The following is a 25228-nucleotide window of genomic DNA, read 5'->3' on the forward strand; positions in this document are numbered from 1 at the left end:
CATACACCCTTTACTACTTTCCTAAGAAATGGTTCATCAGGCTTCCCTGAAGTGGTTAAGAATCCTGCCAATGCAGGGGACATGGATTCAAGCCCTGGTCCGGGAAGATCCCACATGCCATGGAGCAACTAAGCCCGTGCACCACAACTACTGAGCCTGTGCTCTACAACTTGTCTCCAGCAAGTAAACCTCTTGCCTTCTGTAGAGTTGAAGGTAGGAAAGTTGTGTGACTGGGTGGGGAAGGAGAGAGAATCTGGGGTTTGTCTATCAGCTCCTTGTGTGGACTTTCACCCAGTCTTCCTGTTTGTTGTGCCACTTGTACTTCAGTCTTCAGAGGCACCTGTATATCTAGTTCCCGAGTCTTTCCTGAGTTCCAAATCAGATTACTACTTTTTGGCTTCCCCTTCTGCAGGTACTTTCTCTGCTCTTCTAAACTGGTGACCTATGTCCACCTGCTTCCCATCTTTCAAAATTTGTTTGCCACTTCTCCTCTGCTGTAAGTGCTTCTTTTATGGGTTCAAATCTTTATTCCTTTTAGGGAGTGTATTAGTTTTCCATTGCTATACAACAAACTACCACAAATGTAGCCACTAAAAACAACACAAATTTATTATCTCAGTTTCTGTGGATCAGGAATTCAGCACATTTTGGCTGGGTCCTTGGTCTAGGATCCCATAATGCTGAAATAGCGATGTTGGCCAGCTTCATTGTCATCTGGAAGCTTGACTGGGTAAAGACCCACTTCCAAGTGGCTTCAGGTTGTTGGCAGAATCCATCTTTTTGCAATTACAGGTCTGAGGTCCCCACTGTCTTGCTGGCTGTTGACCAGTCTCAGGTCCTTGCCATGTGGCCGCCTCCAAATCAGCAATGGGGAATCTCACTTGCATTGAATTCCTCTTGTGTTTCAAATCTCTCTGACTTCCCTTTCTGTAACCAGCACACCGCCCCACCCCCCAAAAAAGCAAACTCTGCTTTTAAAAAAGGGCTCATGTGCTCAGGACAGGCTCACCTAGATAATTTCCCTATCTTAAAATCAACTGTGCCACATAACATACCTAGTTACAGGAGTAAAATCTCATATGCACAGTCTCAGAGATCAGGCAGGGCATGCAATACCAGGGAGCTGGAAATCTTGGGGGCCATCTTAGAATTCTGCCTACCATGGTGAGACTTTTAGGAGGGGACAAAAATAATTATGTATGTTTAATTAGAAGTCTTTTATGTCCTCATTAACACATTGTTACTGTATAATGGTTAATATCTGTGCTCTAGATATAACAGCAAACTTGACCCCTAACTTTTCAAATGTGCTCTCTTGAGTTATGGCTCAGGAAGAATGAGCCTCTCTCCTTTCATCCAAATGAGTGAGCCTTAGGTGCCTAGCAACCCAAAGCCGACTCCAGGTGGACTCCTGCACTCCCCTCCAAATCACAAGCTTATTAGGATCCCCCGGAGGCCAGTCTGGAGAGCTGTGGTTCTGATCTATCCTCAGTGGTCCTGATACACACACTCGGGTGAACATGCTGTTCTGGCAGGTCCCCAGATGTTATGTCCCAGGAGTAGCCAGCTGCATGAAGATGTTACCAACAAGAGACAGCACCTTGGCACAGGGACTAGGTGATTTTTCCTGGCTTGGCAGATCCCACTGTAGTTGTTGTGTTCAGTGATGAATCACTAATTTCTAGAAACCTTGACTAGAAGCTGAAGGGGGAGATAAATGTGGGTGGGGGTGTTGTTGTGAACATTTCAGCAGATAAATGACCAGTCGTGACTGAAAGATGGCTTTACATTTTCTGAGTGTAATCAAATGAGATGTAACCAATATTCTGTAGCTCATTAGCTGATGTCTCCTAACCTTCACTGCCAGGCACTCCCTCATGGAGAGACTCCCTGTCTATCTCACTGTTTTTCTTTTCTTTTTTTTAATTTTAGCTTAGAGTAAAACTGGTGGGAGATCCCCTGGCAGGTAACCACCAGGAAGGAGGGGCCCAAAAAAGGGAGGAAAAGGTCACACACAATTTGGTCTCAGACCAAAGGGAGAGAAGAGAGAAAGCAGGGAGGAAGGTATAGGGAGAGAGATTGACAAGAAGAAAAAGAGTCTGATTTCAGTACCTTCCTGTTGAGGGGAATTTCTCATTATAGCCAACTGGGCATCAGCAAACCAATAAAATGTGTGCAATATTTGGAAGAAATTTGTAGAGGTGCCTTCTCTTGCTGCTAATAAATGGAGTGGCAGCAGGACAGACCTTACACTCTGCCCATTCAGCCTTCATTCCTAGCAAGGCTCTCTGGGTTTCCTTTTCAAAAATTCTACATTATCTACTTTCCTGTGAAAAGGAGGTGTGGAGAGACAGGGTTCTGAGACTATAACCCATGGAGGGGTACCAGATGGCTCCCTGCAGAAAGGCTGAGAGTCCCTGGGCGAGAGCCTGCCTTGGTCGTGCCTGTTTCATGGTCTGCCTGGTCCACTGTGGAGATCAATGCTGAGAATCTGGCTGTGGTCTCACCTGGAGGGGTTTCAGTGGCTTCAGGTGGGATCGTCTCTCTGCCTCTAGTCTTTGCCCATCGAATCCACCTTTCATGCAGCCACCCTTAGAGTTCTAAAACCCAAATCTAATCATGTTAGATTCCCCACTTAAAAACCCTTGGTGGACCTCAGTTGTCTACAGAGCCAAGCCCAAGGCTAGATTTCTTAGTGGGACAGTCAATGCTCTTGACAACATGCTTCATCAGTGTCATTTGTAGCTGCCATGCTCTGTACGTAGGTGTGCACTTTAACCTCACTGAACTGCCCCTTTCCCTGAACTCACTCTGTCCTGTCACACTTTGGGGCCTTTGTACACCCTCTGTTCTTTCTACCTAGAGCACTCTCTGTTTCTTTGTCTATATGTCCAAAAGCATGCTAATCATCCTTCAAGTACCAGCCCCAATTTCACTTTCTCTGAAGTTCTTTCCTTACCATTGATTTGTACTTTTTCTTTTCCACTTCAAGGCACACAGGGGTCAGCAGAGTTAATTAAGGGACTAGCCATTAATTAAGAAGTACAGACCATATAGGCTTAAGGTTGCAGGTAAGGGGTTGGGAATTGTGGACTCTCTCAAAGAGGGCGAGTCCCACACAAAATAAATTCAGGAACAGGTGACTTGAATGCGACCCAAGTGGGAAGTGTCAGCCTGACCAAGAGGACCCTGGGTAGGAGATGCTGGTATCAGAAATGCTCAAATGGACTGTTATCTGGTGCTCCAGGGTCAGGACTCTGCTAAGCAGATTTGTAGGAGGCATCCTGGCTTACCTGGGAGACAGAGGTCCCCTGGCTCCCATAAGACAGTTAATATTTGTGGTGTGTCTGTTTGAACAGTAGTTGCTCTTAAATAGAGAGTCAGGGGATGAGCTAGGAAGACAAAGTAAAGTGCAAAGGAAGGAAGGGAGAGAGGGGCAAACTTTGCAGAGCAGAGTCAATTGCTCATTTCACTCCAGCTCAGCAACACGTCTTATCTGGGAACAAAATAGACTCTGGCTGACTTGAAGTGAGCCTCTGCCCATTTGCTCACACTGCCATCTTGGGAAATTCACTCGCTTCTCTGTGCACACTTATGGAGGGAAGTCTCCAGGCTTCCCAAGAGTCCAAAGGAATCCTCTCCAGTTCAGAGCAACTGCCACACACTGAGGTGACACAGGGTGACCTGACAACTCACAACACGTCCTGCAGACTCAATAGTGATGAAAAGCCACTCGCACTTTGAAATGCCTCCTAAAAGGCATGCTGAGCTGGGGTACTTAGATGTCGGGTACCATTTTAGATTTATCCAACTTTGAACTCTGAAAGCAACTCTGCCCTCATGGCCTTTCTGCCTTTAGTCCAGGTTGGAGGGGAGTTCCACATTCCATTAGCCAGCCGTGCCCTGATCTTCACAAAGAGCCAGTGAAAGGAGGGGGCATCCTGAGGATGAGAGATGGCTGGCAATTCTGCTTCCCGTTCGGTGGAGTCTGTGCCAGGAGATTCTGTCCCTCTGTGGCCTGCTTTTCTTTAGCCTTTTGCACACATCACACTGAGACTCACCCCAGAGTCAGAGAAGCCTCTTATATCTGCCCTCCCATTATTCTGGGGAGCTCCTCAGAGAAAGGACTAGGTCTACCTCTTGGAACCCCCAGCTCAACACAAAGCTTGGCACATAGTGAGTAATGGTTGCACCAGAAACATGAGCTTGGCTTCCTCCCCTTCTCTCGACTCTTCTGCCCTCCTTTTATCGAATTTCCCTCTTCTTCTCTTTTCATCTTTTCTCACCACCCAATCCCAGACAGGCTGACAGAGGCTGAGGGGAGCCTGTAAAAAGACCAGGCTGGTACCCCAATTGGCTGGTGCCCATAACTTTCCAATTCCGCTCTCCAAGAAACCGGAACTTTCTCCGTCTCGGGCACCCCCTTTACACTTCTCTGCCACATCCCTCATTCATGATGCATATGACCCTCTCTGGCACATCATCTTCCCAGGCACAGCTTACAGCTTAAAATCTATCTGCACCTCCATGAGAGACAATACGGCATGGTGGTTAAGGATCCACCCCCCTGGAGGTGGATGGCCTTAGTTTGAATCCTGGCTCTGCTGCATATTAACTGTGTTAACTAGGATGAGTTAATCAAAATCTCTATGCCTCAGTTTACTCATCTCTATAATGGGAATGATAATAACAGTACCTCCGTCATAGAGTTGCCTTGAAGATTAAATTAATACGTGCAAAGCATTCAAAGCTGTGCCAGGCACTTGGTGAGCACCATGTAAGTTTTTGTTATTATCATTTGTAATATTATGGGGGAGTCACAGATACAAATATTTTCAGGCATATAGCCTCAATATAGTCAATGGTCAGTATCCGTGGGGGATTGGTTCCAGGATCTCAAGTCTCTTATATAAAATGGCATACTGTTTGCATATAATCTATGCACACCCTCCCGTGTACTTTAAATCATCTGTAGATTACTTATAATATCTAATACAGTGTAAATGCTATGTAAGTAGTTGCTGATGAGCAGCAAATTCAATTTTTGCTTTTGGAACATTCTGGAATTTTTTTTCCCAAATAATTTTGATCTGCAGTTGGTTGAATACACAGATGCAGAACCTGTGGATACGGAGGGCCAGCTGTACTTACATCTTCAATCTCTCCATTTCCAGCAAATCTTCCTCCTCAGTCTGCAAACAGTTTCAAATCTCCTCTAACCTAAATAAAACTTTCCTCCTACTCTGTCTCCACCTTAAACTGTTTCTCTCTCTCTCTTTCCCTCTCTTCAGTCAACATCATTAAATGAGTAATGTACACTTACAATCTCCACCTCCTCACCTCCCATTCAGGAATCAATCCACAGCCATCTGGTTTCAGCTCCTACCACACCGCTAACACTGGTCTCACCAAGATCACCCATCACCTCCCTCTTGCTACTTCTAATTACCTCTCTATCACTTTTGACCTCCTTGACCATTCACTTTTTCTTGAAGTGTTTCTTTCATTTTTTGAGACACTGTTCTTTTCTGGTTGTAACAGTCAGCTTTTGCTATGTTACACTAAAGTAGCAATCCCTAAATCTCAGTGGTTTACGCTAATAAAGGTCTCCTTTCTGCTCACAATCCACAGCAGCTGAGGGTCGGATGTAGCTCTGCCCTTGTCTATTCTTCATCTGGGGATCCAGGTGTCAGGAACAGAGGATCTTATGGCAGAACCACACAGTGATTCCTAAATCTGCTGCTTGGATGTTGTGTACATCACCTTTGCTCATGTGCCATTGGCCAAACCAAGTCACATGGTCCAAGCCTGACATCAAGAGATCAAAGAACTACACTCCTCCCACTCGCAATGAGCAGGGCCAATGATTTTCCAGGAAAGACAGAAAATTATAGGGAACAATAATACAATCTACCACACTGGTTCTCCCTCTACCTTTCCAATAGCTTGTTCTGACAGCCTCTTTCACTGGATCGTGTTAATCCACCCACTTCCTAAATACTGGTGCTCTCCAGAGCTTCTAACCGTCCAGATCCTCTATAGGTAATTCCATCCATGCCTTTAACTCCAGCAAGCACCTATATTCTTACGACTTGCTTCCAAATTTCTAACACAGACTGGAAGCAGTCCCTTGAATTTAACCTGTCCAAAATTCAGCTCATTTTCTCACCTTCCTATTCTTTTATTCTCCATCATGGTTAATGACAATGTTGTCAATCCAAAGGTCTAAAAAATCAGAAAACTGGGAAGGCTTAATTGTTCTCCCCTTTTCATCCCATCCAATGAGTCAACTACAATCCATTCTACCTTTAAGATAAATCTCTAATCTCTTCCGCACTCTCTGTTTACTCTGCTATTACCTGAGTTTGGGCCCTTACTGTTTCTTGCTTAAATATTTGTGATTCTTTAACTACCTGCCTGCTTCTGTCACTCTTCACTCAAATCCATCCCTGCATTGCAGCAAAAGGTGTCCCCTCCACTCTGATCTTCTCCACTCTGATCTCCAGAGTGGGATCCACTCCACTCTGATCTTCTCTGCTTAAGAAACTTCAAAGGCTCTCCCATTAACCTGCAGTACAATTCAGGCTCCATACAATGGCATTCAAGGCTTTTCCTACTGTTCTTTTCATCACCCTGTCCTGTCACTCACCATCTTGCATCCTCTACTTTGCTGTATTAGACTTACTGTTAGTGTCAAAATGGCTCACGATATTTCTCATTCCCAGGTGTTTACTCATGCTATTCCCTCTGTCTAGATGCTCTTCTCATCATCATTCTTTACTGAACTCCTACTGACCCTTCAAAATCTAGTCTTAACACCTTTCATAAGACCTTCCTCAAAAACCTTGCCCATTCCCCTTGCCCCTACTCCACAATGGGTAACAGCATGCTTTTTTTATAACATTAATCACATTATATTATCTCATTCACGTCTTTCTCTTCTATATAGATTAGCAGTTTCCAGAGCAGGAACTGAATCATCTTTAAAATTGCTCAGGAACAAACGCAGTATGGGCCCATTGGATACTCCATAAATGTTTGTTGAGGGAACAAATAAATGAGCGAATGACATAATCCTGTCTGTGGCACATTAACACAATGCGCAGATTTTTCCAGTTATTGGTTTTACTCTCTGGCTGCTTGCTGTCTTTAGGAGACATAGTCTCCTTCCTTTGTTGGAGGACTAACTTCTTGCCTTTGTGTTATACGTGGTCTCTCTGCAGCCCGATAGCATAAATCTGATCATTCTAGCCTCACAGGATTCCTTAGCAAACCTCCCTTTCCTAGAGCCTGTCTCTCCAACTAACAAGACTCCTCTGCAGTTGGACTGCCCACTCTGCAGCTTTCCTAACGGCCCCTCCGGCCAGCTTAGGCCCTCCTGAGATTCCCCGGGAGCCCTCTGAACCTGGATTACACCATCACTCTTGCTGCCTTTGGTGTTTCTCACTGTTTCCTGACCATCTCTGCCAAGACTAGCTAAGTACTTTGCAGGACCCAGTGCAGAATGAAAATGTGCGGTTCCTTGTCCAAACACTATTAAGAAGTTCACAATGGCAACAGCGAAGCAGTAAGTCAAGCACAGGACAGGGCCCTGTGTGATCACACGGTTCTCATGCCCAGGAAGCTGGCCTTCAGCAATACCTCCCAGTGCCAAGCAGAAGCCACATGCCAGGGGTCAAGGTAGAAATCTATCAATTCTTCAGGAAAATGAGTTAGTACATGTGAAGAGAGGGTGCATTTTTGCTTCTATGAGGACAAAATCATTAGAAAGAATCTGGTGAGTTAAGTTAATTCTGAATAAGGTCTTTAATTAATGCAGTTGGAAAAGGGAGTTTTAAAAATCATGCATTTGTGTGTGTGTGTGCGTGTGTGTATGATTAATATATATGGTTATTTGGTTAAGTAAAGGGTTTGGGCCAATGCCATGTAGAAGTTATTTTAAAGGTAAGAATAAGTTGTCTCTAAAGCAGAAACTAACACCACTGTAAAGCAATTATACTCCAATAAAGATGTTAAAAAAAAAAAAAGAAGCTGTCTCATTATAAGCACTTTGTAATTATGAAGAAATTGCTTGCCATTGTTTGCATCAAATCAGGAGATTCAGAATGATGTTAGTTCCTTGGCTTGCGGGTATGGGCACAGAGTGACTTTATCTTCATTGACAAAAAATTAATCAGTCCATCTAAGAAAGAAATGGAAAATTTAATTCGAGCCAAATTTGAGGATTATAACCCGGGAAGAGCATCTCAGAAAGCTCTGAGAATTGTTCTATCCATTAGAAGTCAAGGCACAGTTATATAAGTTTTTTTGAGACAGAGGATTGTACATCAAATGACGTATCACTGACAGTTTACATGATCCAGATCTAAGGGTCATGGTGATAGGTCACGTGACCTCTTATAAGATCAAGAAGAAATGTTACCTTTAAGGACTTGTTTTGTCAATGCTCGGAGAATGCTGCTCTTTATGGCTGAGCAGGTATTCCTGCTGAGGGGGGAGGTTTGGTCAATGCATCATGCAGATACTCAACGCACAGTGAGGGGAGAGAGGAGGCCAAAGGGCAGAGAAATTTTTCTTGTCTTGCCATAAAATATGAAGTTTATTTCACATCTACCAGGCCTCTGCCAGATGAGGACAGGCAATAGGCCTACCAGGCTGTGAGAACTCATTCATTTGTTCATCCATTTATTCAACTAAACATTTACTAGGACTCTTTCCATGTCCGTGACTTAGATTCAGAAGTTTCCTCATAACAAGGGCAGTCAGGGATCCGCTTTGGGGGCTGATCCTGGGGCCAGAGATGGCTAGGTGCATCTAATACTACATTGCATCCCTCTCTGAACTCACTGTAAACTTACAGTGAAATAAAGCTTACACTTACAAATAAAATAGCACAAGGGAATGAGATATCTCACACCGGTCAGAATGGCCATCATCAAAAAATCTACAAACAATAAATGCTGGAGAGGGTGTGGAGAAAAGGGAACCCTCTTGCACTGTTGGTGGGAATGTAAATTGATACAGCCACTATGGAGAACAGTGTGGAGGTTCCTTAAAAAACTAAAAATAGAACTACCATACGACCCAGCAATTCCACTACTGGGCATATACCCTGAGAAAACCATAATTCAAAAAGAGTCATGTGGGCTTCCCTGGTGGCGCAGTGGTTGAGAATCCGCCTGCCAATGCAGGGGACACGGGTTCGAGCCCTGGTCTGGGAAGATCCCACATGCCGTGGAGCAACTAGGCCCGTGAGCCACAACTACTGAGCCTGCGCATCTGGAGCCTGTGCTCCGCAACAAGAGAGGCTGCGATAGTGAGAGGCCCGCGCACCGCGATGAAGAGTGGCCCCCACTTGCCACAACTAGAGAAAGCCCTCACACAGAAGTGAAGACCCAACACAGTCAAAAATAAATATAAATAAATTAATTAATTTTAAAAAAAAATGTACTTTAAAAAAAAAAAAAAAAAAGAGTCATGTACCAAAATGTTCACTGCAGCTCTATTTACAATAGCCAGGACATGGAAGCAACCTAAGTGTCCATCAACAGATGAATGGATAAAGAAGATGTGGCACATATATACAATGGAATATTACTCAGCCATAAAAAGGAATGAAACTGAGTTATTTGTAGTGAGGTGGATGGACCTAGAGATTGTCATACATAGTGAAGTAAGTCAGAAAGAGAAAAACAAATACCGTATGCTAACACATATACATGGAATCTAAAAAAAAAAGAAAAGAAAAGAAAAAAAATGATCAGAAGAACCTAGGGGCAAGACGGGAATAAAGATGCAGACCTACTAGAGAATGGACTTGAGGATATGGGGAGGGGGAAGAGTAAGCTGTGACAAAGTGAGACAGTGGCATGGACATATATACACTACCAAACGTAAAATAGATAGCTAGTGGGAAGCAGCCACATAGCACAGGGAGATCAGCTCAGTGCTTTGTGACCACCTAGAGGGTTGAGATAGGGAGGGTGGGAGGGAGGGAGATGCAAGAGGGAAGAGATATGGGGACATATGTATATATATAACTGATTCACTTTGTTATAAAGCAGAAACTAACACACCATTGTAAAGCAATTATACTCCAATCAAGATGTTAAAAAAAAAAAAATAGCACAAGGGATGTGGCATAGTGTCCTCCTGGGAGGAAGGGAGGGCTTGGGTTGAGAGTTGCAGGAATCCTTTTATCTCTTTTAGTCTTCTTCTTTCCTCTTTCTCCAACCTAATGTTATTAATGCAAATGAGGGAGGCTCACCGTTCCTGGGATTTGCCCCAGGTGAACACCACACTGCTGCCAGTTGTCACAGTCTTGCTGTAGTGCTGGGAGGTAACTTTCAGCAAGCCTTGCATGTGTAGAGCATCTTCCGATTTACATTATTTCATTTTGATCCTCACAAAAAAAATATCAGTTTGAACCATATGAAATTGTCATTTCTGAAGGTTAAATACAGTCAACTGTCAGCAATTTCATATGGTTCAGCTTACATAACATAACATGATAATGGTGTTATCATCTCCATTTTCTCAGTAACCAATACAGAAGCTTAGAGAAACTTCACCGACCTCACAGAGCCAGGCATGGGGTTTGTGAACTCATACTCAGATTCCTGCTCTTCGTCCACGGTTGGTTGGTGCCCCTTTGGTGTAAATGGTAAATCAGCCTCATGCAGCGACACATACACAGGTTGGAAGTCTCAAGTTAATGAGCTTTAACTGTCTTTTTTATTTTCGCTCCAGATTCAGTAATGGTTCTCTGTACAAACTCATTCATTTTTAATCAGTTGACTGTAATGATTTGTTACAAATGATCTTTTAATTCTCAGCTGCGGTTAATCAGTACTGAAAGGCACTTTTCCTGTTATTTTATTTGGATAGGACTCAGTGAAATACTTGCCTGCCATTACTTAATCACTTGTTTGTTTTCCCTCTGCACACAGTTTCTAGCAGCATACAGCAGTATTCAATGTGGGCATCTTCCCTTTACCTAGTCAATCGAGTTCTCCAAGCTATAGGTGCAGGGAGCTGCAGGGGCCTCTGAAGTTTCATGTTATGGTTTGATGCTAATTGACCCTCTTCTGCTGGCCAAGCACAAAGCCGGGTGCTGAGGACACACCAACTTATATGTAAAGATTATTATGAGAGCTCGTGGTGTAGGGGAGAGGAGACAGAGTGAATGTTACCTAAACCATCCCTGGAGTGTCAGGAGGTCTTCCTGGAGGAGGTGATCTTGGAGGATAAATATTAACCAGGCAGAAGTTTCTGGGCAGATGGACCAACAAATGCAAAGGCCCAGAGAGTGAGAGCTTGGAAGTTGGGGAAAACGCAAGTAGCCGAGCATGGTTGGAGGACAGACAGCAGGCAGGAGAGGGTGGCAGTGAGAACAGAGGTCAGGGAGGTAAACAGGATGGGATCATGAAATACTTTGGGCACACCTTAAACCTTGAGAGGTTTAAGAAGGGAAATAACCTGAGTAGATTTACTTTAGAAATATGCTGAGAGCAGAATGGAGAATGGATTGGAAGGGGGCTGAGAGTGGAGGCAGGAAGCCCAATGATGATGATGAGGAGGAGGAGGAGGAGAAGGAGGAGAAGGAGGAGGGGGAGGAGGGAGAAAAATAGGCAAGAGATGCTAGGACCCTGGGCAAAGTGAGTAGCTATGGGGATGGGGAGAATTGGTGGATTTGAAGTGAATGCTGGGCCAGAACAAAGATGCGGTAAAGGAAGAAAGGTACAGAAGATGAATTTCTAGTTTTGCTCTTTCAGGGCTAGGCTGAGGCACTCGCCTGCCATCCAAAGAGATTAAACACTCTGGCTCCAGGCTGGGGCTATCCACAGGCAGGAGCGGCTGCCCCAGTAGAGAGGGCTAAGGGCTAGGCTCTTTCCTGAGTCATCAGCTCTCTTGAGGCCAGTAGAGTCCGCTTTGGGTAATTTTACCGTGATCCTGACCAATGAAAGAAATTGAAAATCTTTTCTATCCCCTTGCTACCCCCAGATTCTGGCATTTCTGGCATCACCATTCAAAGATTTGAGTCAACCCCCTGGAGCTGAATGATTCTAGAAGGTTACCTTTCCCGTTCATTTTTTCCAGGTGTTAGGGAACTGTTGACCAAAACTGCCCACCTTGGCCAGGCACGATGATTACCTCTTGCCTGAGTTGTCTCACAGCAGGAGGTCCCGATAAAGAACATGATGCTGCTTCAGAAAACTAACCAGGAGAATTTGGGAGGTCCCGAAAGGCGGGAGGACGTGCCAGCCCATAGTATCTCTACAACTAACCCAGAAGAATTCGGGAGGGGCCAAAGGGAGGAGGGAGGAGACAATATGTCCTGCCAACATCCCAGAAACCCTCGCGCTGGAATCTAGCTTGGCTGAGAGATGCATGCACCACCAGGAAGGACCCTGAGTCAGAATGATTGGCCAGAGACAACCCAGAAACTAACCCCATCACCATAAAACCTGAGACTGCGAGCCACGTGGCAGAGCAGCTCTCCTGGGTTCCCTTACCCTGCTGCTCTCCACCTGGGTGCCCCTTCCCAATAGAGACTTTTGCTTTGTCTGCGCATGTGTCTCCTCGGACAATTCATTTCAAGTGTTAGACAAGAGCCCACTCTCCGGGCCCTGGAAGGGGTCCCCCTTCCTGCAACACAGAGATGTGACCAGTGATGCCTCAGGAGGGCAATCCCTGTGCTCAGCTGCAGGAAGAGGTGAAGACCACCTGAGATTTCTTCCATAGTTTGTCTGTGGAAGGGCCCACACCTGAATGCAGGGAAATCATGTGGAACCTCTGTTATCAGGATGGCACTTGTCAGTGTGATGAGAGGAAGGGCTAGCTGATGAGGGAATTGCCATGGCAATAATGTGGTCTGACCACAAAAGCAAAAAACAAAAGGCAAACACAGTTGCAGCTCCCTCTCCACTCTATATAAGAGATCCACTGGCCAGCTGGTGCCTGCTTTGCTGTCAAAGAACAGAAAGTATGAGATTTCATTTGTCTTCTTTATCTCTGCTTTTGATGGCCTTACCAGAATCCTGTTATCCTTTTGATGTCCTCCATGGAAATCTTTAAGTCCCTCTTCTCTCTTGGTATCCTGCACGAACAGCTGATGAGATTAATTCATGCTATAGTGTGAGTGACTTATGCTTTCGTTTAAAACGCTGACATCTCTGGGGAAGGGCAAATAGTAACACAATGGTATCAATCTAATGATGGAAATATGAGTTTCGGAAACAGGGACTTTGGAGGGTTTTGTGAAGACCTTCCATTCATATTCAATAAGCAACTGCCTGGCTTAAGGATGGGGCCTTCTTGGTTCTGACACATTCTGAAAGAACTGTGAGGTTTCTTTAGAACTACAATGGTGGAAATCGGAGAGGACCTGTGTTTCTCTTCAGCCTCACTCTGAGGAAATGGATCTCAAGTAAAGGTTCAGGAGCCACCAAGTCTCCAAACAACTGGTTCTCTGCTTCCGGAAAGAGACACTCTTCCCCATTTCTGAGCCTTGGCACTCCCATCTTCAACTGATTTCTCTCGGCTGTGAGCCTTCTCCGACTCCATGCTTGGGGTGCCCTGGTGCTTTGGTCATGCCTCTGTTAGACTCTGGACACAGAAGCCATGTGGAGATCTCTCTCTATATGCATGAGTGTGTCTCCCCCACGGACTGTGAGCTTCTTTCTTGAAGGCAGGAACCATTTCTTATTCAGTGATTTTTTGAACTCTGGCAGATAATAAATGATCAGTAATTTTTTTTTTTTTCTTTTCCCGGGGTGGGGTACAAGCAGATGAGTACAATGGGGAAAGCTGAGCGGGATTTTGTTTGGGAGCATCCCTCCGGCCTTCTCAAAGCTAGATTGTCATATTCCTCCCCAGGCCCTCCCTGGGGAGACGAGATGGAAAAGTCACTCTGTGTGCCTTCAAGTTTCTCACAATGTCAGTTTAAACATAGATGCTAGTGGGTGCCAATGTTAAAAGCATGCTTTCCTCTTGGCCCATGCAAACGGCCTTGCCCTGAAAAACCACCACTGGGGATGGGCCAGCTCTGACTAAGTTGAAATCTTGAGGGTTCGAGGAGCCTCCCTAGACTCTGCCTCAGGTTCTTGAGTGTAAACCCAACATCTGAGAAGTCGGTAACCTGCCTGCTGGCCGGGAGAAGCTGGGTTAACCAGAGGTGATCCTGCCTCCCCGCTTCCCTCCTGCCCCAGGAATATTCGGAACTGTGTGTCTGGGGACCACAATGCTGGGTGGAAGGCACGCCAGCGCAGGGTGCATGGAGGCTGGGGGTGATGATCACCCTGCAATACCACGGACAGTCTCGCCCAAAGAAGAATCCACTCACCCGAAATGGCAGCAGTGCCCTCCACAAAACACAAGACCAGACAACAGCCTTCGGTTATACCTGGATAGAAGTTTAAGTTTGGAAGACTCAGATGCCAATTAAAGAAAATAGACCTTCATTTTCTAGGGCCTGCCCCATGTTAACCCACCATCAAGACTCCTCTACACTGGCTTAAATCCCTCCACCTCCACAGGTCATGCTAAGGCTGAGATTCTCCTCAAGCTACAAGGGACAGTGGCCTAGTAGTCACACATAGGGCCACTGTCTCTGCTCCAATCCTGTGCCTCCCTTTCCATTTCCCACAGGGCCTGCATCTGAGCGGAGCAAATTTGCACACCCCAACCCTGGTGTGGCCCTATGGGTCCCCTTTGCATTGTTCTGGCCTTGTACCCAACTTCCTGGGCTGTTCCTACATGCACTAAGCTCTTGACCTCCGGCTTGGCTCCCCTATTTTGCCCCGGCACAGATTTCTTAAATATTCTACTTCTCTAGATTGTGACCTTGGACAGTCTCACTACCCCCTCCCAAAACAATTATCCCACTCAAAATGACAATGGTGTCTTCACCGGATTTACACAGGACCTTTGGTTTAATCCACTTCCTGTCTGACTGGGTGATTCCCCACCGGCTCCCCTGCCCAGCCCACAGGCTGCAGAAGCAGGCCCTTGTCCACAGAGATGCCTGACCAAGCCTCTGCCCAGCGAGAGGGACTTGGGTGCTATGTGTATCTTCTGCTCAGAGTCTGAGTCTGTGCCCTCTGCGCTTGTGCTGGCTGATGCGGAGGCCGCTGGGGTCTGGCTCACAGCCCAGCCACACCCGGAGGAGAGCCCTTCATCAAATGCCTGGGAAGTTGATCTTTTATCACTCTAGCAACTGATCCCCCTTAACGGCAGATCCAAGGGAGATGATGATATCGACCAAATTAAAACTGAACACGTACAGAGAAGGCATGGATTCCTGGGCCGGTTGTGAAGATGTGCCCTCTGGGTCGGGTCCTTTGAGAGGAAATTGGTGATCTTTGAGGAGGACCTGAGAGCTGCCATCAGAAAAAACCATACTCAGCCTCTGGCCCCAAGGGTCAGGCCTTTGCCAGCCAAGCACCAGCTTAGCCAATTACCTGCCCCACAGGAGCCATTTAGAGAAGAGAAGAAATATTCGCCTCTTTCCACACCCAGGCAAGGCGGGGCTAGATTATCAGGTGAAGAAAGGGCCAGGGCTCACCTTAGATCCAAAGCTTTCTCTTTCCTTTTTTGACCTCATTTTTGGCTTCTTTTGCAGAGGAGAGCACACATCTTAAGACAGGAAATTACCCTGGTGATTGATGTCTAGCAAATGCAATTAGGTCCCAGTTAAGTGTTCTCCAAGGGGTGCCCTTCCAGTGTGGCGTTCTGAGTTTGGTGATCACTTAATGACCGTGCGCCTAGGGCCTCGGGGTTATGAAGCATTTGTCTCTGTCAGGCTTTGAGCACTAGAACATTCCGGCTCCCTTTAGATGCAGAAAGGTTGTGGACCAAGAGGTGGGAATGGAAGGTGGAGCAGGGAAGAGACAGAGCGGATGCTGGAGAGAGGACCTCAGAACAAGAACAGCCAGCTTGGCCAAGGACATGCCAGGGCTCCCGAGTGAGGCCGGAACATCACTTGGGGAGCAGGGGTGCCTTCAAAGGCTAAAATTCTATCATATTTGCTAATCAACCCAGTGCTTGGAATATTATTCTTTAATTCCACTCCCTCGGGGGCTTTGGCGGGATAAATAAAGAAAAATGACCCTGCCCCTGCCCTTGAGGTATTTGCACTCTACTTGGGAAGGTCAAACACACCCTATCAACCTTCCAGGCAACAAATTTCCATCTGGCTCGTAGCACATTCAATATGGACCCAGCGGTGGCGCTTAGGGCAGGACAAAGGAGGTCAGATGCATCCTGCCTGCCTGAGTTCAGAATCGGCTCTGTCATTTAGAAGCTGAGTGACCTTGAGCAAGTTACTTAACCTCTTACGTCTCAATTTCCTGTAAAATGGGGATAGTAGCAGTAGTTCCCCTATAGGCTTTCAGGGAGGATTGAGCAGGGCAATGCACAGAAAGCCCACGGCCTGGACCACAGCAGTCTCAACACATGCCAGTTCCCTTGCTCTGCTTCTAAGCCTGGACTAATTAACCTTTTTTTTTTTTTTTTTGTCACAGACCTCTTTGGCAGCCTGGTGATGCATATGAACTCCTTCTCAGAATAATGTTCTAAATGTAGAAAATAAAATATATAGGATTACAGAGGAAACTGCATTTTTATTGAAAGGCAGTTATCAAAATACTAAAAAAACAAATTTGCTGTATGGTAATATATGTGTTTCTTTATAAACCCAGTAAATAACAAGATCTGGTGGCAAGTCAAATAACTACTGTGATTTTGAAGTAGTAATAAGCTTCAACAATATTTCAATGTATTTGCAACAACCGTAATGAGATATAAAAATATCCGTGATTTCTGTGGATGACAAAATTACAGCTACCGCTAATACTGCTGTGACTTGTTGCCTACGTTCAAGAATAGAGGACTTGCTCAAGTTTTGTTAGCGGTTGGTGAAAATAAAGATGTAATTTCTTTCTATCTAAGTTGCATGGATTCTCTGTGGACCCCAGGCTGAGAACCATTGCTATAACACTTGATCAAATCAGTTATAACCATACTTTCTAAAGTTTTAAAATAACATTTGTTTTCTCATTACTAAAGAAAAACATAAACATAATTGAAAAGTTATGAAATAGAGATTCAGTGGAAAAAGACAGAGGACATTTAAAAATATGACCCCGAGAGTACTGCTGCTAACACTTGGTGTAGTAGTTTGAATTTTAAGGCAATGGAGCTCATTGCTAATCCATTTTTCATGCCCTGAATCTGCTCCACTTAGAGTTATGAGATTGCAGTTTCACTTAGAGGACATCAAGGCACAGGGAATGGTTAGTAAAGAACCAACCCAAAGCATCACGGATGTAGGCCAGAAACTACATGAAGCCCAGTGATGGCAAAGGAGCCCTTGACCTTTGTGACACAGTCACCCATAGACAGAGCAAAGTGTCAAGAAACAGAGCTGGGGGCCCCAGCAGCCCAGAGGACATGCCGGAACCTTCCAGCCCCACTCATAGGAGCTGTCCCACTGGTCTCAAATCTCTTGTTAGACCTGATGAATTATCGTAAGTCGGAATCGTGAATTGTAATGGAAATTACCCACTTGATGAGGGATACCAACTGACTCTACTCAAAATGCCAGATGTTTAGATCAGATCCCTGACACACACAGGCAGAGCGTGAGGGCTCATTCAAACAGCCCATTAGAAATAATGATAATGAGGCCGCACTGAATCTAGGAGGTATTATACAATCCATACAAACACACATGTGTGGCCAGAGGAGGATCCTTATGTCGCCCCAGACGATCCCCTGTGGCAACACTGCACAGCTCTCTCTGGGGTGAAAGGGTAGTTTGACATATGTCCAGCTGTCCCAAGTTAACTCTAGAAGACTGAAGCCTTGGAATGGCTTGTCTAGACCCTGTGAAACAACGCCTGTGGAGAATCCACCACGTGTGGGTTCAGAACACAGAGGAGACCAGGCCCTAGCTTACTTTCCCTAAGATCGCCCAGAGAACTCAACCCCAAGAACCCTCCAAGCAGTGGCCAGTTTCTGGACCCCTGACTTGCCAACCCTCGTATATGACCATGAGGTTGTGAAAGCATCACCCAATAGGGTCTTTCTGCCCCTCCTGGATGGAACTTCCAGAACACTGGGGCCAATATCACTATAGCAACATTGGAAAAGCACCTCTCTTCTCCTCCAGCTCAGACCTTAGACCAGTGCCCTTTTCTGACCTCCAAACAGAGACCTTCCATTGGGGAGGAGAGAGGGTTATTAATGAAATGTTGCCGGCGTAGTCTTCAAAATACAATTGTGTGCTTTCCTGGAGTGACCCTGCAACCTCAAGGGGGGCCCACCCTGCTACCTCTAAGCCTAGTTAAAGATCGCAGCCCAAGATAACAGGCCAGCAAAGCTCCGAAGTGCAAGGCACTGCCAAATTTCAAAATGTTTTTAATAAAGCAGTGTGGCAAGGGCAGCTTACTCATTTTGATTCTCCACTGGGTCATTCAATTAAACCTGAAATTCTGGGAAAACTTGAACCACCCTGACCGTATTTTCCATTAGTAATAATGATAAAAGATAATTACTGAGCTTGTCTGTCAGATATCCCAGACACCCGCACCTCTACTTAATTAATTGCTAATTAAGATATGAAAGAACTGCAGTGTCTCTCACACATCCTGACTTTACGAAGCCTTGGCAAATCTTCCTCAGGGAAAAAGAAACCTCAGCTGCCAAGGCTGAGCCCCTCCTTTGGTTTGGAAGCCAGCAGCGGAGACGGGGGAAGGTGGGGAGAGGGCTGACTCTGAGTTGGGGTCATTTATCCACATCATTCAGGTGGTACACGATAGTCCTGGGAGGAGAGGATGAGGGGGAAAGCGAGAAGAATGAACAAGTTTTGAGTTCCTACCTTTTGTCACACACTGAAATAAGCCCTTTACATGTGTTATCTAAGTTAATCCTCACAGCAGGGAATATTATTATCCCCATTTTACAGATTAGAAAAGGGGTGCTTAGAGGGATTACATACCTATCTTTTCCAAAAGTGTGTAGCGGGTAAGAGCTAGAGTTTTAGCCAGATTTCATGCCCTTTCATTTGTTGTTCCATGAAGATAAAAGAAACAGAAATGTTTTCTTCCAGGCCTTTACCATTATTGATAAAGGCAAAGGGCATTTGTGGTAGCTAACCTTCAAGATGACCCCCAATTAATCCTTGCTTTCTAGCATTCTTACCCTTGTGCTGTCTCCTCCTACATTAAATAGAGCTAATCTGTGTAATGAATAGGATGTTGCAGAAATGCTAACAAGGCAGTTCATCAAAGACCCCGTACCTTCCACTTGGGTTTCTCTTGGATGACTCGCTCTAGGGGAAGCCAGCCACCGTGTTGTGAGGATACTCAAGCAGCCCGGCAGAGACCCATGTGAGGAGGCATTCTGCAACAACGAGATCATATAAGTGAACCATCTTAGAATCGAATCCTCCAGCCCTAGCAAGTCTTCCGGTGACTACAGCCCTGGCTGACATCCTAAAGGAAGCCTCACGAGAGGCTCTGGGCCAGAACCGCCCAGATAAATCACTGCTGAGTTCCTGACCCACAGAAACCAAGAGATAATAAATGTTTATTGTTTTCAGCCACTGAGTTTGGGGGTAATATGTTATGCAACAATAGATAATAAATGGAGCATTCATGAACTTTTCACATCTCACTGAATTGCAACGTCTCGCCAATAACAATGGGTCAGAGACCTCCTTCTATGAGACATTCAAATTTGTGTGCTTGCGTGTAGGAGCCCCAGATAACAGTCATTCAAGGTCCCTTCTGTTAGGAGACCTTGTGAGTTTAGGAGCTGAGTATAGGTCAGATCACCAATAGCTGCCTAAATTTCCCATTTTCTCATTAAAATGACTAAGTACAATTTGTCGGCCATTCACAATCTGATCCATTTGCAGCAACTGACCGCTGTGAGAGTTAGGAAAAAATATGAACTGACAATGCTTTAGCATATTGGATAGTTTTATCTAGAGTTGATCAGCATCCTTGCAATCACATGGCTATTCCTGAAACTTCTCCAGCAATTTGCAGTAAACAAACCAAAACCATCGAAGTAAGGGAGTTTATGCTGAATATCAAAATGGACTGTTTCTGTGAGGTCTGAAACCTCTGCAGGTTTTAGATGCTCTGTCTCACCCGGCCTGGTGGCGTCTTTCTTCTGCCCATGATTCACCTCAGCCAAAGGGGGAGAAGCACGGGGCTTTGGAGAAAATCTGTGATTGGGGCCAACGGGGTCTCCTAGATGCTCTCTCTGGACTGCCTGGCCCTCGGATTTTGACTGCACAGTTGGGGGCCGGGAGCCCACGGGACAAAGTCGAAGTCCAGCCCCTCGGGTTCCTGAACTCACAGCCAGTATCAGAGGGGTCAGCATTTGATGAGGAAAGAAAATACAATGCACATTTTCTGGATATATTTCATAGGAAAACTGGTGGTTGCTTTTTTTCAAAGATCAGCTGTTACAAGTTGACCCCAGAGAATGGCTGCGGGAGAAACGCTGGGCACGAAGAGGGGAAGTGCAGGTAAATGATGGGTTGAGAGAATAGGCAGCAAGAACGCATCAATTTGCTGGAGCGGTCAGGGAGCCAGGTCACCGTGCTCTTTCGTCTTGCGTGCGTCTCCTGTGGTTCCACGGCTCCTGTCCTCGGGCCCTCCTGGAAGTGTGTAGGCTAAAAGGATCTGGGAGCGTGAGCCCTGTGTTGGATGTTTCATCTCTGCTCACAGTTTTGTTTCTGCAACTTGTAACCACAGGAATAATGGTCCACATGGTGATACGTCAGCATTTATTTCCATTATAAGTATCCTTTGCCTTGTCACCAGTTATATGAAAATCTACTCCAAGATAAGGCCTTTGTGCAATCTCTCCAGGCCTATACAGCTTGCTAATCAAATTAAATGGATCTATTAGTGAGGTCATGCATATTCTATCACAGGGGCCAGTACGTTAGGTTCACTATGAGCTTCTCTAACAGAGCAAGTGTGGTCACGACTTCAGGAAGATCAGCACACACTGGCTTGAATTCAATGTGGCCATGGCTCAGCCCACAGTTTGAAACCTTTTTTTTTTTTTTTTAAAGCGATAGTTAAATGGAAAAGAGCACAGGACTAGAACATAGGAGCCCTGCCTTCTAGTTCTAATTCTCCAAATAACTCTATGTGTTTGGTGCATGCCTCCATAAGTGAACCCCGTTACAACTACCAGCTCCGGGTCTCTCCCTGCCGTGGGCAGGACCTCCACAAGGGCAGAGGCTGTGTCCTCTTCTTGTATCTCCAGTGCCTGGTGCAGGCCCGGGCATTCAGAAGGCTCTTAATAAATAGTTGCTGCCAATGACCAAAACACCAAATCAGCACGTCTGTCCCTATTCACACATGTATACATGCGGTTATATGCACATGAAGGAAAGCACAAAAGTCTACATTCCATGCTGTTAGCCTGGGGGTTGAAGGTAATATGGACAGTGTGGGAAGGAGAGGAGGTGGAGAGAGGTAAAGACCTGAGAAAAAAGATAAGGGGACTTCACTAAAAAAGCCTAGATGTAGACTATGATCTTCTTGTAAAAGTACACGTATGTGTGCATAAATAAATTAGGGGGAAATTGACGATGTTCTTATGTTAAGTCAAAACAAGTTGCAGAGTATTTCAGTTTACAAACTATAAACAAAAGCATCCCATATGTCTGTATGTATACGCATAATTGGGTTTAAATAAGCACAAGGGAGGATGTGTATTGTGGGTGCTGTGAGGCATCACCCAGCTGAGACACTCAACCCCCCAGCTGCTGGCTGCTGGCGGCTCGCAGCTGAGTTCCTCTCCAGGCATCACCCTCAGCCAAAAGGAGCTGCTTTGCCCAAGGTTGTTCCTGACCTCTCCCTGGGGGCAGCCCACCTCCAAAGATGGGTGGGGCCCAAAGGCCTGTCCCTTCTCAATGCAGGACAGCTCCAGAGGTCCCTCCAGCCGATTCTGCTTCCGGTACGCCCCATAAGAGTTGCCTCAATAAGCCTGCAGAGTGCTTATCCTGCCTCAGCCTGTTTCCTGGGAACTGGACTGATGACAGTGTGGAAAGATACATGCTCGTCTATTAAAATGTTACATCAAGAAATAATGCCATTTGCAGCAACATGGATGGACTCCAGATTATCATACTAAGTGAAGTAAGTCAGACAGAGAAAGACAAATATCATATGACATGACTTATATGTGGAATCTAAAAAATATGATACAAATGCCCTTATTTACAAAACAGAAACAGACTCACAGCCTTAGAAAATGAACTTATGGTTACCAAAGGGGAAAAGGGAGGGGAGGGATAAATTGGAAATTTGGGATTAACAGATACACACTACTTATATAAAAAATAAACAACAAAGACCTACTGTATAGCACAGGGAACTATACCAAGTAAAACCTATAATGGAAAAGAATCTGAAAAGATATATACATATGTATGTATAAAAGAATCACTTTGCTGTACACCTGAAACATTGTAAATCAACTCTACTTCAATGAAAAAAAATTTTTTTTCAACTCTATGGAAATATATATATATATATTTTTATTTGAAAGTAGGTGTTTTTATTTATTTTTTATATTTTTATTGGGGTATAGTTGCTTTACAACGTTGTGTTAGTTTCTACTGTACAGCAAAGTAAATCAGCTATATGTATACATTTATTCCCCTTTTTTTTTTTGATTTCCCTCCCATTTAGGTCACTGCAGAGCACTGAGTAGAGTTCCCAGTGCTATACAGTAGGTTCTCATTAGTTATCTATTTTATACATAGTATCAATAGTGTATATATGTCAATCCCCATCTCCCAATTCATCCCACTCCCCCCTTCCCCCTTGGTATCTGTACCTTTGTTCTCTATGTCTGTGTCTGTATTTCTGCTTTGCAATATAAAAATAAATTTTTTTTAATGAAATAAAATGTTACATCAAGGGGCTGAGGCTAGGGGTAAATTATTAGCTTTTCCGGTATACATCTTCATATGGATCCACTTATTACAATGAGCAATTATCACTTTCATAATTTCAAGAATAGCAAATAAAGATATTTAAAATATAGTAAACAAATATATGTGAGTTGAATGAATGAATGTCCACGCCTATATCTAGTCAGAGAAATAATAATAAAATAGCATGCTGAATTGAAGGTATCAGTGTTGAATGAACTAAACTGAAGGGGATTTAGCCAATACTTTTGATGACTTTTGAGTTAGTTGGTTCAAAAGAGATTGGATTTTTCTAAGAATGAGGTCACCACCTCACAGATAGGATGAGAAGTAAAAGGGTCAATGGGTGTAAGTAAAAAGGAGAGGGAGTTTTAATTCCATGGAAGGAGAGATTTTCTAATATCAGAGCTCTCTGCCGGTAAAATAGGCTGCAAATTTGGGGCAGCCGCTGTCCAAATTACACTGTCCCTAAGGATCTGCAGTGCTTCTGTTTGGTGAGCAGCCAGATTAGAATCAGAGGAGGAAAGTACCTGGTATTCATGTCACCTCCAACACTTCCCCACCCCGGGCACTGACGACACCTTGACGACCGCTCTTCTTCCCGATGACATAGCCTCACAGTCCTTCCCAGCCCCACTCTCCAGGCAGCCACTGCACTGATGATATTCTGGAGTCTTCTCCAGAGATGAAACCTATCTGCCCTTCCAGAGCTAAAGGATCTTTCCTCCAATTCTAAGGCTCCACGGGGTCCTCCAGGGAAGGTTAATTCCTTCAGGAACAGCTTAGATGAGCAAGCCTAGACCTTAGCCAGAAGTCTGCTCCTTCCACCCTCAGTGCCGCTTGATTTTTAAGTAGCCTCTTTAGGCGCCTATAAATGAGATCCCTGAAGCTCAGGGTTCCCTTGGAGAAGGCTCAGAAGGGTTTGTGGGAAGCAAGCCCTTGAAGGCATAATCATCCTTCTATGGACTGTGGGATGGTCCGTGGGAATTGTGTAGGGGGGCGGGGAGTGGCTTGTCCAAATTTTGCAGAGGGGTCCTCTTTATTTTCTTTATTTATTTTTCAATTTTTATTTTATTTTTTTGGCCACATCACACAGCTTGTGGGATCTTAGTTCCCTGACCAGGGATTGAACCCGGGCCCTCAGCAGTGAGAGCACAGAGTCCTAACCACTGGACCGTCAGGCAATTCTCCTGCCCTGTTGAAAGAGACTGACAAATTGCTGACACAGAAGTGCCCCACTTGCAAGAGAAGTCACTGCTTCTGTAGGTGGTGGTTCGAACCTGAGAAAATGACTGTTATGCATTCACTTCCTTAAAGAGTATTTATTGAACTTTTCTGTGCTGGCATTGTGCTTGGGACAGAGAATCTGCCCTTGAGGAGTTGACAGTCCACAGTGAGAACAGCACAAATGAAGAAGCTTGCAATGAGTGGTAAGAAAGCACTGAGTGTCACGGGCATGAAGAACATGAGAGGGGCTCGGGGTTAGGGGGGATGAGAGGCTTCCCGGAGGAAGTGTCAAGCATTTGTCATAATCGGATCATCTAAGCACGTAACCACAGCCACCTTCAAAGATGTCAGAAGAGATTTGCTACGTAAGACACCTTTCTGGATTTACAATCCTCCTGTAGAATTTTTAGCTTAAATATTTGCCACTCCATTGCAAAGCTATGAGAATGAATGAAAGAAAACTAATGAAGTAAATAGAACTCTCTGGAGAGGAAAAAACAACAGTAAATAACAGTTTTCTTTAGGAATCCACAGTTCACCTCCAAGTTTCTCGAAATGGAGATGTGGCAGTTGAGATGGAAAGCGAAACCAAGGTTCCTTATTCTGAAACCATAAACATAATTTCTTCCCTCCCTTGTTCCTGTTTCAGGTGGCCATATCATCGTGACTGCAGAGACCAGTTCTCTTTTGGTGTTAGGATCAAAGAACGTGCGGAAAGAGAAAACATCGAAGACACCATCACTAAAGGTACCATTTTCTGTGAACCTTTTACCATCCATCATTGCAATGGTCAGTCTCAGGCTTTCACTTGTGACCGCATATTCCCAGGATTTGAGGTTCCTTGTCACTGTAACAACAGCCTGGGGGACAGTCTCTCTGCAATGAGGTGGTCAAGAACACTAGCTCCCCTGGGCTTCATGCTCAGAAAATGCTGGAGAAACTGGACATCAAGGTTTTGGCTTCTCATAAAACATTTTGGAAAGCATTTCATAAAATAGTTGGTCATAAAAGTGCGTTACTGCACTCAGC

General features: G+C 45.0%; 1 protein-coding gene and 1 long non-coding RNA gene across 3 annotated transcripts in view; one reads left to right on the forward strand and one right to left on the reverse strand.

Annotated features, from left to right (window-relative positions):
- TNR (tenascin R) overlaps positions 1-25228 on the forward strand; it is a 425185-nt gene that overhangs the window by 190722 nt on the left and 209235 nt on the right. The window contains exons 1-2 of one of the 2 annotated variants that reach the window (XM_082363711.1): positions 178-12237; positions 12305-24946. The gene's annotated coding sequence lies outside the window, so the exon portion shown is untranslated. Of the gene's footprint in view, positions 1-177; positions 12238-12304; positions 24947-25228 lie in introns of those variants that run through there. The other variant, XM_082363712.1, reaches the window with a different exon arrangement.
- Positions 1-25228, reverse strand: part of LOC309604675 — a 426266-nt gene that overhangs the window by 64163 nt on the left and 336875 nt on the right. The gene's annotated exons all lie outside the window — the stretch shown is intronic.

The sequence above is a fragment of the Balaenoptera borealis genome (genome assembly GCF_965194805.1).
Source record: "Balaenoptera borealis genome assembly, chromosome: 1".
NCBI classification, from domain to species: Eukaryota; Metazoa; Chordata; class Mammalia; order Artiodactyla; family Balaenopteridae; genus Balaenoptera; species Balaenoptera borealis.